Source organism: Bubalus kerabau, chromosome 11, assembly GCF_029407905.1.
Source record: "Bubalus kerabau isolate K-KA32 ecotype Philippines breed swamp buffalo chromosome 11, PCC_UOA_SB_1v2, whole genome shotgun sequence".
Lineage (NCBI taxonomy): Eukaryota > Metazoa > Chordata > Mammalia > Artiodactyla > Bovidae > Bubalus > Bubalus kerabau.
Window position 1 is genome coordinate 5,984,231 of NC_073634.1, and position 11,586 is coordinate 5,995,816.

General features: G+C 49.0%; 1 protein-coding gene across 1 annotated transcript in view; it reads right to left on the minus strand.

Moving 5' to 3' along the window:
* The window catches only part of FAM178B (family with sequence similarity 178 member B), a 105,367-nt gene extending 102,585 nt beyond the window's left edge, over positions 1–2,782 (minus strand). Inside the window, exon 1 of the mRNA XM_055539374.1 lies at positions 2,661–2,782. The gene's annotated coding sequence lies outside the window, so the exon portion shown is untranslated. The remainder of the gene's footprint in view (positions 1–2,660) is intronic.
* Between the last annotated feature and the right edge of the window lie 8,804 nt (positions 2,783–11,586).

Genomic DNA, 11,586 nt, shown 5'->3' on the forward strand with positions numbered 1-11,586 from the left:
CCAAGACTCCAGCAGATGATGGAGCCTGGGCCCCACTGCCCCAACAGGTGTATTCAGATTGGCTGGCTGTGAGCAGGCTCGTGGGCTAGGGCCACTTGCCCAGTGGGCAGCTAAGCCTGGTTACTGCAAGACACCTGTCACTCAAAGCTACGGCACTGCCAATGGTTGTACGGCAGTCCAACTTTCCCTATAAAGGAGACACAGCCGGCGGCTGTTTCTTTCCTCTCCAACCCACAAAGGAATACATTTTCATGCTTGTACCTGTTGCTCCTGGCTTTTACCAACCCCTTCCCTTCGGTTCCTTAAAAACATTAGCATCTTCAATGAAGAAATGAGCCATGCTGCTGCTAAGTCACTTCAGTCGTGTCCGACTCTGTGCGACCCCATAGACGGCAGCCCACTAGGCTCCCCTGTCCCTGGGATTCTCCAGGCAAGAACAATGGAGTGGGTTGCCATTTCCTTCTCCAGTGCATGAAAGTGAAAAGTGAAAGTGAAGTCCCTCAGTCGTGTCTGACTCTTAGCGACCCCATGGACTGCAGCCTACCAGGCTCCTCCGTCCATGGGATTTTCCAGGCAAGAGTACTGGAGTGGGCTGCCACTGCCTTCTCCAGAAATGAGCCATGGTACAGTCTAATAAGGGGTCATCTTTTCTGCCTGAATCGCCAACTCTGAAAACCGCAACCCATCAGAGCTAAGATAATTCTGATTTTAGAAGCACTGTGGGGACTTCCCTGGTGGTTTGGTGGTTGAGACAAACCAGGGGGCACTGGTTTGATCTCTGGTCTCCCTGGTCAGAGAACTAAGATCTCACGTGTTGCTCCATGTGCCAAAAAACCAGAAAAGCACCGTGACTTTCCGTTCGATGAAGAAACATAAAAAGCTGCCAAGTGAACGACGGCACAAAGGGAGTTACCATCCGGCACGGGACCCAGCTCAACATCGAGCTGTGAAATGGGAACAAAGATGCATTCCAGAATCGATGAAAACGATAATTACGGTTAGTAACAGGCTCCAAGCACTGCATACGAGGCGTCAAGACAGGAACGCACCGGGGAACAAAAGCGATGTTGTCAGGGCCCTGCGCCAGTCAAACAGGGAGACACACTTACTGTCTCAACTTTACTTCTTCTGTTGTCTCCCTCCCAAGCCCCCACCACCCAACATCCAGGGCCTGTTCCTCCTTGTTCTCACACATATTCTTTCCAGGTTAAGAAAACCATCTTAGGGATTTCCCTGGTAGTCCAGCAGCTAAGACTCCAGGTTCTCAAGGCAGGGGGCTTGGGTTCAATCCCTGGTAAGGTAACAAGCTCCCACGTGCCGCAACTAAAGACCGTGCATGCCACCACTAAGACCTGACACGGCCGAATACACCATCTCAGAGCATGGGCCTCTGGTCCAGCCATGCTCCCTCCTCCCCAGTCCAGCCCAGGAACCGGGTTCCATCTTCCAAACACACCCCACTGCAGGGTTGGTGCTTCCCCAAGTCCCTCAAACCCCAGCCCAAAGCTGTTAATGCTCGGCCTCTGTTCCCAGCCTCTCCCACTCTTCAGCATGCTCTCATGTGTGATTTCAGCACATCACCTCACTTTTTTTGTTCTTTTACTTTCCAGGCTACAAAAAAAAAAACACAAAAAACAATCTGTCTTAAAATGTGACTACCAGGCCAAATAATTACAGGTACCAAAGTGTTTTGAGCCTTTGGTATGTAAAGAGATCCAAGATTAACTCAGAATATAAGTGTACTTCTTATGAAGATCACTTCTTCAAGATGCCATATTCCTAACACCGTGCTTTGTATCTGTCCTTTTAAACAAATATTTAATAGCTCAGGAATGTTAGTTAGGGCAGAGGCTGCCATCAGCAAGGACTCAGCTCACAATGTGAAAGATGAAGCGAGATGAGTTTTATCCACAAAGAAAAGCCGAAGAGTCTCCAGCATCATAAACCACACATCCATCAAACTGGGAACAGGCTGGGAAGAGAAAGCCTTTCTGGAAAGAAAAACAGCAGTGACCCTTTGTGCCCTGGGAAACATGAAAAACAAGCAAACAACAACAAACCATCAAATCAAAACATAAACTGATTCCAAATCAGTCTGAAGGAATTTCACCCCAACAAAGCAAACCGCGGCGTGGCGACTGCGCCACTGGGGGAGACGAGGGCCTGCCCATCTTGGTCGAGGCAGTCCCTATAACAGATCAGAGTCAAATGCAAACACGCAAACACACCCGTAGAACAAAGGAATCCATGAAAATACAAGACAGGAGGAGAGCTGACCAACGCTGGGCTTGGGGCCTACCGCAGTTGGGCGGGGGCGGGGGGGAGGAGTGGGGGGCGAGTGGAGGGAGTGGGGGGAGGAGGGGGGTACCGTGGCTGCCATGCCGCTTGAGGATCCTTAGCCTGTTTCCTCACCTGTACAATGGAGCTGACCAGCCTACCCCCTGAGTCACAGGACCGAAGGCCCCACAGGGCGCCCACACCACGGAGGCCTGACAGGGCGGGACTCAGGAGGGCCCGGTTGGTGGCAGGGGACCCGGCCAGCTATTGGGGAAAGGGAGTGGGTAGAGGCCTCTAGGGTGGTGGAGGTGGAGGATGGGGGACCGGCGGGCTGGGTGGGGACAGGCGCGGGTCTCCAGGGCCTCCCCGCGCCCAACGCTGACCTGGACACAGCAACAGAACCTCGGTACACGCTCCGTCCGCTGTGGCTGCTCTGGGCGCCCCCTCACGCCGCCACACAACACACATGCGCAGTCGCACCACGTGCGCGCCACATGCCCGGCCTCCAGGGTGCGCGCCCGCCGCGGTGGCGCGTCCCAACAGTCGGCTTCGCTCCCACTGCGCCTACTCAGACCCCACCCCTCAGGAAAATCCCTGCGGAAGTCGCCAAAGCCTGGGCACAATGGCTTCCGTTTTACGGTTGAGAACACCGAGGCCCAGGGGGAGAGGGCCACTTGCCAAAGGCACACAAACAGAGGGAGGTGGCTTCAAGATTTCATTCCAGAACAGACCTGCCCTTCCCACCTCTTTGGTCCTTTTTGAACTGAGAGACCCTACAGGCCTGTTGTGTTGAGAACACTCCGCTCGTAACCACCAACAACATTATGATTCCTCACATGTATCTGCGTGTGTATGAATATCCGTGTGCACTTTGGAGGATGCTGGCCCTCAGATTCACACTCAACAATGGATTGAGCCCCAACCCAGTGCCTGGCACGGAGCTGGGCCATTTACACATTATTCCTCTTTATCCGGAGAATGCAATGGCACCCCACTCCAGTACTCTTGCCTGGAAAATCCTCTGCCAATTCTGTCATCAGTTAAAACCCCCATCCTGCTCTTCTGGGGGACTGATTTTTAGTAAAGTGAAAGTGAAGTCGCTCAGTCGTGTCCAACTCTTTGCGACCCCATGAACTGTAGCCTACGAGGCTCCTCTGTCCATGGGATTTTCCAGGCAATAGTACTGGAGTGGATTGCCATTTCCTTCTCCAGGGATCTTCCCGACCCAGGGATTGAACCCAGGTCTCCCACATTGTAGACAGCTGCTTTACAGTCTGAGCCACCAGGGAAGTCCGATTTTTTTTTTTTTAATTAGGCATCACAAATAACTTATTAAAATGATCCCCTGGCATGGTTTTTAAGACAGGATGGTGGTAGAGCTGCTGCTGGAACTCTGGGGAAGCCCATACTCTGCGGAAGCCCCTATTCTGGGGACAAGGTGTGATGGGTGGGGAGGCAGCAGCCCTCCTGTGCTGAGAGGCCCTCCCAGCAACATTGCTTCTTGATTTTCTTTGATCAACACCTCTAGGAATTCGGGCCCTTTAATTCACCTTACTTCCAGTTGTCAAAAGGGATAATGGGGAGGTTCAAAGAATCCTATCTGAATTTCTTACTGTTCTTTTGAGAATTTCTGCCATTTTAAATGTTTTAAACATACATAGGTTAGACCCATTTTAATGAACATCATTTCTAAGTTTAAGATAGACAGGCAAAATTGAAAACAACTTACACAGCAATAATGCTTTTCAGTATATAAATGCTTCCTCCAATTTTACCTCTTCACAGCAGGCTGCTGCTGCTGCTGCTAAGTCACTTCAGTCGTATCCGACTCTGTGCGACCCCATAGATGGCAGCCCACCAGGCTCCCCTGTCCCTGGGATTCTCCAGGCAAGAACACTGGAGTGGGTTGCCATTTCCTTCTCCAACTAGCTGATTTCAAAATTATTAGAGAAAAGATTAAAAATCAAAACCACAAAGAGGAGAAATACCCAAATGTGGCCAAGGGGACTAATGTGATTATGTGAATGACTATTAAATCTGTCTTTGAGCTTCTTGGAAGCAAGAAGCAAAGTGTGGGGAGATGAAGGGCTACATGCTTCTCTATATAATACAGAGTCTCTGGTCAAAGGAAATAAATTTTTTTCTCTTTATTTTCCAATCCAGGAGTAATTTCTCATGTGGGGTTTTATACAAGGACATTGCATAACAAAATGAATAAAGTTTTCAAAAACCAGGTGCAGCAGAAGACAGATAAATAATTGTCCTGTGTAATGTGTTCGTCCATTCAGCAATCATTCAATAAACACTGAGCACCTACCATGCCTTGGCTGCCGAGATGCAAAACACACGCAAAAAGATAATTATCCTGCAGTGTAATCAACTGTAATGGAGGTATCCTTGATGTTTTGGGAGTACCCGAGTGGGATGATACCCTGCAAATATGCAAAGACATGAAGGCTAATGTTGCATCTGAGTACTGAATTGTCACCTCTCAGCAGGGCAGTACAGGACTCAAAGGTGACAGCCAGCTTGACAGGAACCTGGAGGGCCAGCAGGATTCGATTCAGTACCGAAGGAACAGAGGCCAAACAGAGATGGCAGGAGCTGGGAACAGGGTAGTTATAGGAGTACACACGGAGTCGGTGGGTAGGCTCCAGCAGGGGCCATCCTGGGGCTACTGCTGAGGAAGAGCCACAGCCTGATGGGGGAGGGGGCAGAGGGAGAGACTCGAGGGGAGCTCCAGTGAGTCAGCCCAGAGGACAGATCCCACTACGTGGATGAATGGACTCAAAATGAGTCCAGTTGGCAACCAGGTGAATTTTAAGGATCCACAGAGTGTCCAGGGGGTGAAGTCTAATACAAAGTTATTCCTGTAGGTGAACTGTAGAATATCAAAACCAAAACTGGTGAGGGTGGCGCTGTGCAAGAATCTGCTGATGGACCCAGAGCATTTGGGAACTAAGATACTCCCCGCTGGGACAGAACTGAGATCGGAGGATGAGGACCGAATAAAGGGTGTATACCATGGGCTATCCTTGGTATGTCACTTTTCCACTTTTTTTTATTCTTTAGACCTGTATGTGTTTGTTATTGGCTGTATGGCACGTAGGATCCTAGCTCCCAGACAAGGGACTGAACTGGAATCCCCTGCATTAGAAGCATGGAGTCCTAGCCACTGGGCAGCCAGGGACTTCCCTTTTGACCTGTATTTAGAAGATGATTTGGGCTCAGGCTTTCTGATGTCATTCTGGGAGGAGAAAATTTTTTGAAGCTTCTTCACTAAATCTTCTGCTTACTCTGAGGGTTAGTCACGTGTCTGACTCTTTGTGACCCCATGGACTTTAGCCTCCCAGGCTCCTCTGTCTGTGGGATTCTAGGCAAGAATACTGGAGTGGGTTGCCATTCCCTTCTCCAGGGGATCTTCCTGACCCAGGGATTGAACCCAGGTCTCCAGCATTGCAGGAAGATTCTTTACTGTGTAAGCCGCTGGGGAAGCCCTACTCTGAGCTGAACGAATGTCCAGTTCAGATGAGTTCTCCCAATTACCCTGAGGATTCATGAACTTATTTGTTGACTGTATTCACATACAGGTGTGCCTATATATGATGTATTCCCATTGACTTACAGAAACTGAGTAATTGTCTTTCATGGCGACAACTGGAATTTGTTGAATACTTACTACATGCTGGAATCTGGCACTTGGACAAAGAGAGGAATAAGTTGGATGTGGTCCAGGGGGCTTACCCTGGAGGAGTTCATACTCCTGGGATGAGCTCCTGGGTTCAGTTTAATTTTCTTTAAAATGGGCTTAGCACAGGGACTTCCCTGGCAGTCAGGTAGTTAAGACTTCGCCTTCCAGTGCAAGGGGTACAGGTTTGATCCCCGGTCTTGGAGATAAGATTGCACATGCCTCACAGCCAAAAAATCAAAACACAAAACAGAAGCAATATTGTAACAAATTCAATGAAGACTTTAAAAATGGTCCACATCAAAAAAGAAATCTTAAAAAAATGGACACAGCACCTACCTCTGGAGCTGTTTTCCAGACAAAGTGCTCAGAACCATGCCTAACACACTGTAAGTGCTGGCATTAAAAAAAAATGTCTATTCAGAACCACCCTATGACCCAGAAATTCCACTCCTGGGCATATATCAGAAAAAAGCACACTAATTCAAAAAGATACACCCCAGTGTTCATAACAGCATAATTATTTACAATTGCCAAAATATGGAAGCAGCCTAAGTGTCCGTCAACAAATGAATGTGAAGTTGGAGGTAGATGCCCACTCCTCCCAGGGTGAGCAGTGGGAGTTCATTCCCTGTGGACAGAAATTCCAAAATATCAACAGGACAATCCAGAGAGGAGGCTGAGCCCTGCCTAGATAAGAGAGAAGAGATCATATATTTGTCTAAGTCAAGAAGAACTTCCTAACTAGAAAGCTTCTTGGAGGTCAAAGGGAAGTGATGCCAAACAACCCACAGGCCCCTTCGCTGGACTCTATCTTGGCTGAGAGTTGCATGCGCACACGTGGAAGGATCCTGTGCTGTGCTTAGTTGCTCAGTCGTGTCCGACTCTTTGTGACCCCATGGACTGTTGCCGGCTCCTAGAGGATCCTGAGATATACCAAATATAGACTCAGAACCAGGCAAATCAAAATGATTGGCCAAAGGAAACCTGGAAGAAATGCCCCATAAAAGCTATTTAAACTGCTACAAGAGAGCGACTCTCTCTGAGGCTGGCCCTGTGTCTATCCATGCGTACTGTACTCTTTTTCCTCCTAGTAAACACTTTGCTTGTTTCACTACTTTCCATCTTTGTGGGAATTCTTTTCTGCAAAGCTGAAGGGCCAGGGCCTTGTCACTGACTACTGGTCTAGTAGCTAGTGGTCAGGATTAGATCCCAATCTAGTGGCTAGGATTTGGTGCTCTCATGTCACAGCCCCACCTCAATCTCTGGTCAGGAACCGAACCTCACTTCAAGCCCCTGCAGGCTGAGGCCACCCGAGATCATATTGATTAAGAAAATGAGGTCCATTGTAATAGATATAAATACCCACAATGGAATATGACTCAGCCATAAAAAAAGAATGAAAATTTGCCATTTAAAGCCACAAGGATGGACTTGGAGGTCATTATGCTAAGTGAAATAAGTCAGACAGAGAAAGACAAATACTGTATGATACCACTTATGTGTTGGAATCTAAAAAATACAACAAACTAGTGAATATAACAAAAAAGAAGCAGACACAGATATACAGAACAAACTAGTGTTTGTTTGGGGGGAGAGGGAAGGGCAAGTGGGGGGAGGAGATTATACATAGTAACAGATAAGGATATATTGTACAACACAGGGAATATAGCCAGTATATACAGTATAATAACTGTAAATGGTGCATGTGCAGTAAATAGTTTCAATCATGTCCGATTCTTTATGACCCTACGGTCTGTAGCCCACCAGGCTCCTCTGTCCATGGGATTCTTCTGGAGTGGGTTGCCATGCCCTCCTCCAGGGGATCTTCCCGACCAGGGATCAAACCAGCATCTCTTTATGTCTCCGGCATTGGCAGGCGGGTTCTTTACCACTGGTGCCACCTGGAAAGCCCAAGTAAATGCAATATAACCTTTAAATATTGTGAATCACTATACTGTATACATCTATAGGAGAAGGCAATGGCACCCCACTTCAGTACTCTTGCCTGGAAAATCCCGTGGACAGAGGAGGCTGGAGGGCTGCAGTCCATGGTGTCACTGAGGGTCAGACACAACTGAGCAACTTCACTTTCACTTTTCACTTTCATGCATTGGAGAAGGAAATGGCAACCCAGTCCAGTGTTCTTGCCTGGAGAATCCCAGGGACGGGGGAGCCTGGTGGGCTGCCAACTATGGGGTCGCACAGAGTCAGACATAACTGAAGCGACTTAGCAGCAGCAGCAGCATAGTTTGTATAATATTGTACAGCAACTATATTTCAATAAAATTTTCATCATTAATCAGTATTTTAAATCAGTATTCATAGTTGTTTATATTTACCTAAAGGAACTCTGGAAGGATACACAGGAAACCAACACAAGCAGTTGCCTCTGGGTACATGTTGGGGGAGGGGGGAGTGGAATGTGGTTTCTGCCTTGAATCCATCTCAAGAAAGTAGAAGAGAGGGGGTTGTTCTTCACTTGGGCCAAGTTCACACAAGCTTGAAGGAACGGGGTCATAAAGGACTTAATCTGCATTTCTATCACCTGAAAGAGCAGCTCTGACTGGACCACAGAGGCCCTGACCTCTTACAGAAGCAGAGGTAGGGCTAGTTTTTAATTATCACAGGAGTGGTGGCAACGGTTGCTGTTGAGGGCTTGCCCCATCCTGCACCAGAGACAGCTCAGAGCCCTGGAGCCCTCAGGGGGCCTGAGGGCCACGCGACAAAGTGGCTGAGCCTCTGGTAGGCTGGAGGGCCAGGGCCCTTCTGGAGGAAAAGCCAGGTCTGCCAAATGTTTTTGTGTAGTTGCTGCAAACCCAAACTGGCGCCTGGAACCGCTGTCAGCATGAGACCTGGGTGGGACTGCCGCTCAGAGGGATCTGAGGGGGCTTCTTATTTAGTGTGTGTGTCTGTGTCTGTGTGTGTAAGACACAACATCAGGAGGCATAGGACAGCTCGCACAGGAGAAAAGTGAATTACTGCCCTTCCTTTTCCCAGGAATCTTCTCTCACCCACTGAATCCCCTGCCGCTCCATGGAGCTCTGTTTAATTCTTTCAGGGAGGAATCTGACCCCAGCAGGTAAGTCCTAGTATTCCTCTCTTCCTCTCCACCCATCTCTTCCTTCCCTCTCCTTCCCCCTCCATCTCCCACCCTCCTGCTGGGCCTGCCCACAGGATCTGCCAGTGTGTAGAAGGTGCTCAGGGTTTAGGGAGCCCCAGTCAGACACGACTAAACCAGGGCGGGCCTCGGTGGGATGTTCTGACAAGCTGGGCTGGGTGGTACTGGCACCTGTGAGGCTGTAGCAGCAGGGGGCGCTGTGCCCCTGACCAGAACCAGGCAGAGGGGGTGGGGTGGAGGAGCTTTCTTGCCCAATCTCTCCCCTCTTCCATCTTCCTCCCTGCCCCGCTGGCAACCAGAGGGTAAGAGAGAGAGTCCCTTGATGTAAGCCATGAAGGTCAGCTCCCCAGGCAGAGAGAGGGTCGGAGGGTGGATCTGGAGGATCACGTAGAGAGTGACCAGCCTGCTTCTCCGGCTGGGACAGCCCGGTCAGATGGTTCCACCACAGTTACTGACATCCTCAGTTCCTTTCTCCCTTGCCCAACCATTTGCCTTCTATTTTCCTGCTTCCAAGGTGGCTGGAGAATGTCATACACTTAGACAGGCTTGTGGCAGTTGGCCTTGGCTGAGCCGCTGGTGTTGGAAGCTTGGCAGTTCTCGCGCTCATTGCCCTGAAGCCCCAGCTCTGCCTACTTGTATTTCACTCAGCCTCCCTTCCCTCCTCTTTGACCCTCCCTTATCCACTTCCCTCTGGTCTTGGAGAAAACTGGATCACTCCTCTCCAGGGCTCTTCCTCCCCTCTGCATCGGGCACCTTCGGCTGGCCCTCAAGGATGCTGAGACAGGAGTCTTTTTCTCACACGGTGCCTCTGCGCCCTCAATCTGTCTGCTCGGTCCAGACTGCTCGGGCAAGCTGCCTCTTCCCTTTGTCTGCATCATCAGCAACCACTTGCACGTGTTCTCACCCAACCAGCCTTCTGACTGCACCATGCCCTGAAACTGTCATCCTGTAGGCCTCCTATATGCCAAGCCCCAGCCTCTCTTTACAATCTTGTTTTGATAAGACACCTTCTTGTTGTTAACCTGTCTCCTTGCCTCCCCAAATTAAGCTTCCTCAACCTTGCCTTTCAGCCTCTTGGCTTTTCTCCCTCTGCTGGAAGTTGGATCTCAGCTCCATTTCCATCACTCAAGTCCCACTGGAGCCTTCTTTCTGCTTCCAGCCCACTCTCCCCAGCTAATCTGTCCAACCCGATCTGCACCTCATGATTCTTCAGGGCCTGCAAAATCAAGTTATCCAGACTCACCTTTCTCCTCCAAGCACCCCCTTCCTCTCCTTGTCTTCTCTGCTAACAAACCTTAAGGGACTCCCCTTCTCCCAGATAAATGAAGGCCAAATACCCTTGCAAGTCTTTGGCATTCCAACCACAACTTATCCTTTGCTGTTTTTCCAAAGGCCTCTCTGCTTTTTCCCTTTGGAGATTTTAGGACCAGTCCTGACACCTGCCTCCTGGGGTGGTAAGTTAATCGTTCTCCCCATCATGTATTCTCACAGCACTTTAGACAAATTCTAAGGAGCTGGGTTTGGATCCAGTTTTTATTAGCTCTGTGACCTCGGCCAAATAGCTTAACCTCTCTGAACCTCTGTAAGGTGATAATCTGAGTCCAGAAATAACCCTATACATTAGTGGTCAACATTCAACAGGGCACAAAGACAACGGGAAAAATAGTTTTTCGACAAATAGGAAATGTCCAGAATAGGCAAATTCGTAGACAGAAAGTAGATTAGTGGTTGTCAGGAGCGGGGGGAGTGGGGGGAGAGAAGAGGGGGTGAATGCTAATGGGTACTGACTTTTGAGAATGTTCTGGATTAGTGATAACGATTGCAAACCTTTGTGCATTTACTAGAAACCACTGAATTGTACACTTCGAGAATGAATTTTGCAGTATATAAATTATATCTGGATTTTTAGAAATTAAGTACACAAAGAAAGAAAAAGGTCCATTTCATAGGGTAGTTGTGAGGCTCAATTGATGCCAAGTATGGGAGTGCCTGTGCTGCCTTTGATGCTGAAAGGGTGGCTGTGTATTCACCTTTCTTTCCCACTAGAGTGTCAGTTAGGCTTCCCAGGTGGCTCAGTGGTAAAGAATCTGCCTGCAATGCAGGAGACCCGGGTTCGATCCCTGGGTCGGGAAGATCCCCTGGAGAAAGAAATGGCAACCCATTCCAGTATTCTTGCCTGGAGAATTCCATGGATAGAGGAACCTGATAGGTTACAGTCCATGGGGTCACAAAGAAGATACAATTTAGCTACTAAACCACCACCCACCCTCAGAGAACACTATCCCAGTGACAAAGCTAGACGATGAGGCCAACATCACAAGCCCAGTCAGCCTGACTCGTTCTCCCCATGCCGACTGTCACCATCACTGCATCAGGGATCGACCATCTCAGTGTACAAAAGCAAGGGGGTGGGAAGCTAGTATTAACAGATAGCTATTTCTGACATAAAAATTACCCACACTTCCCTCAAAAACACAGCAAAGAAATAAGACCAGCCAAC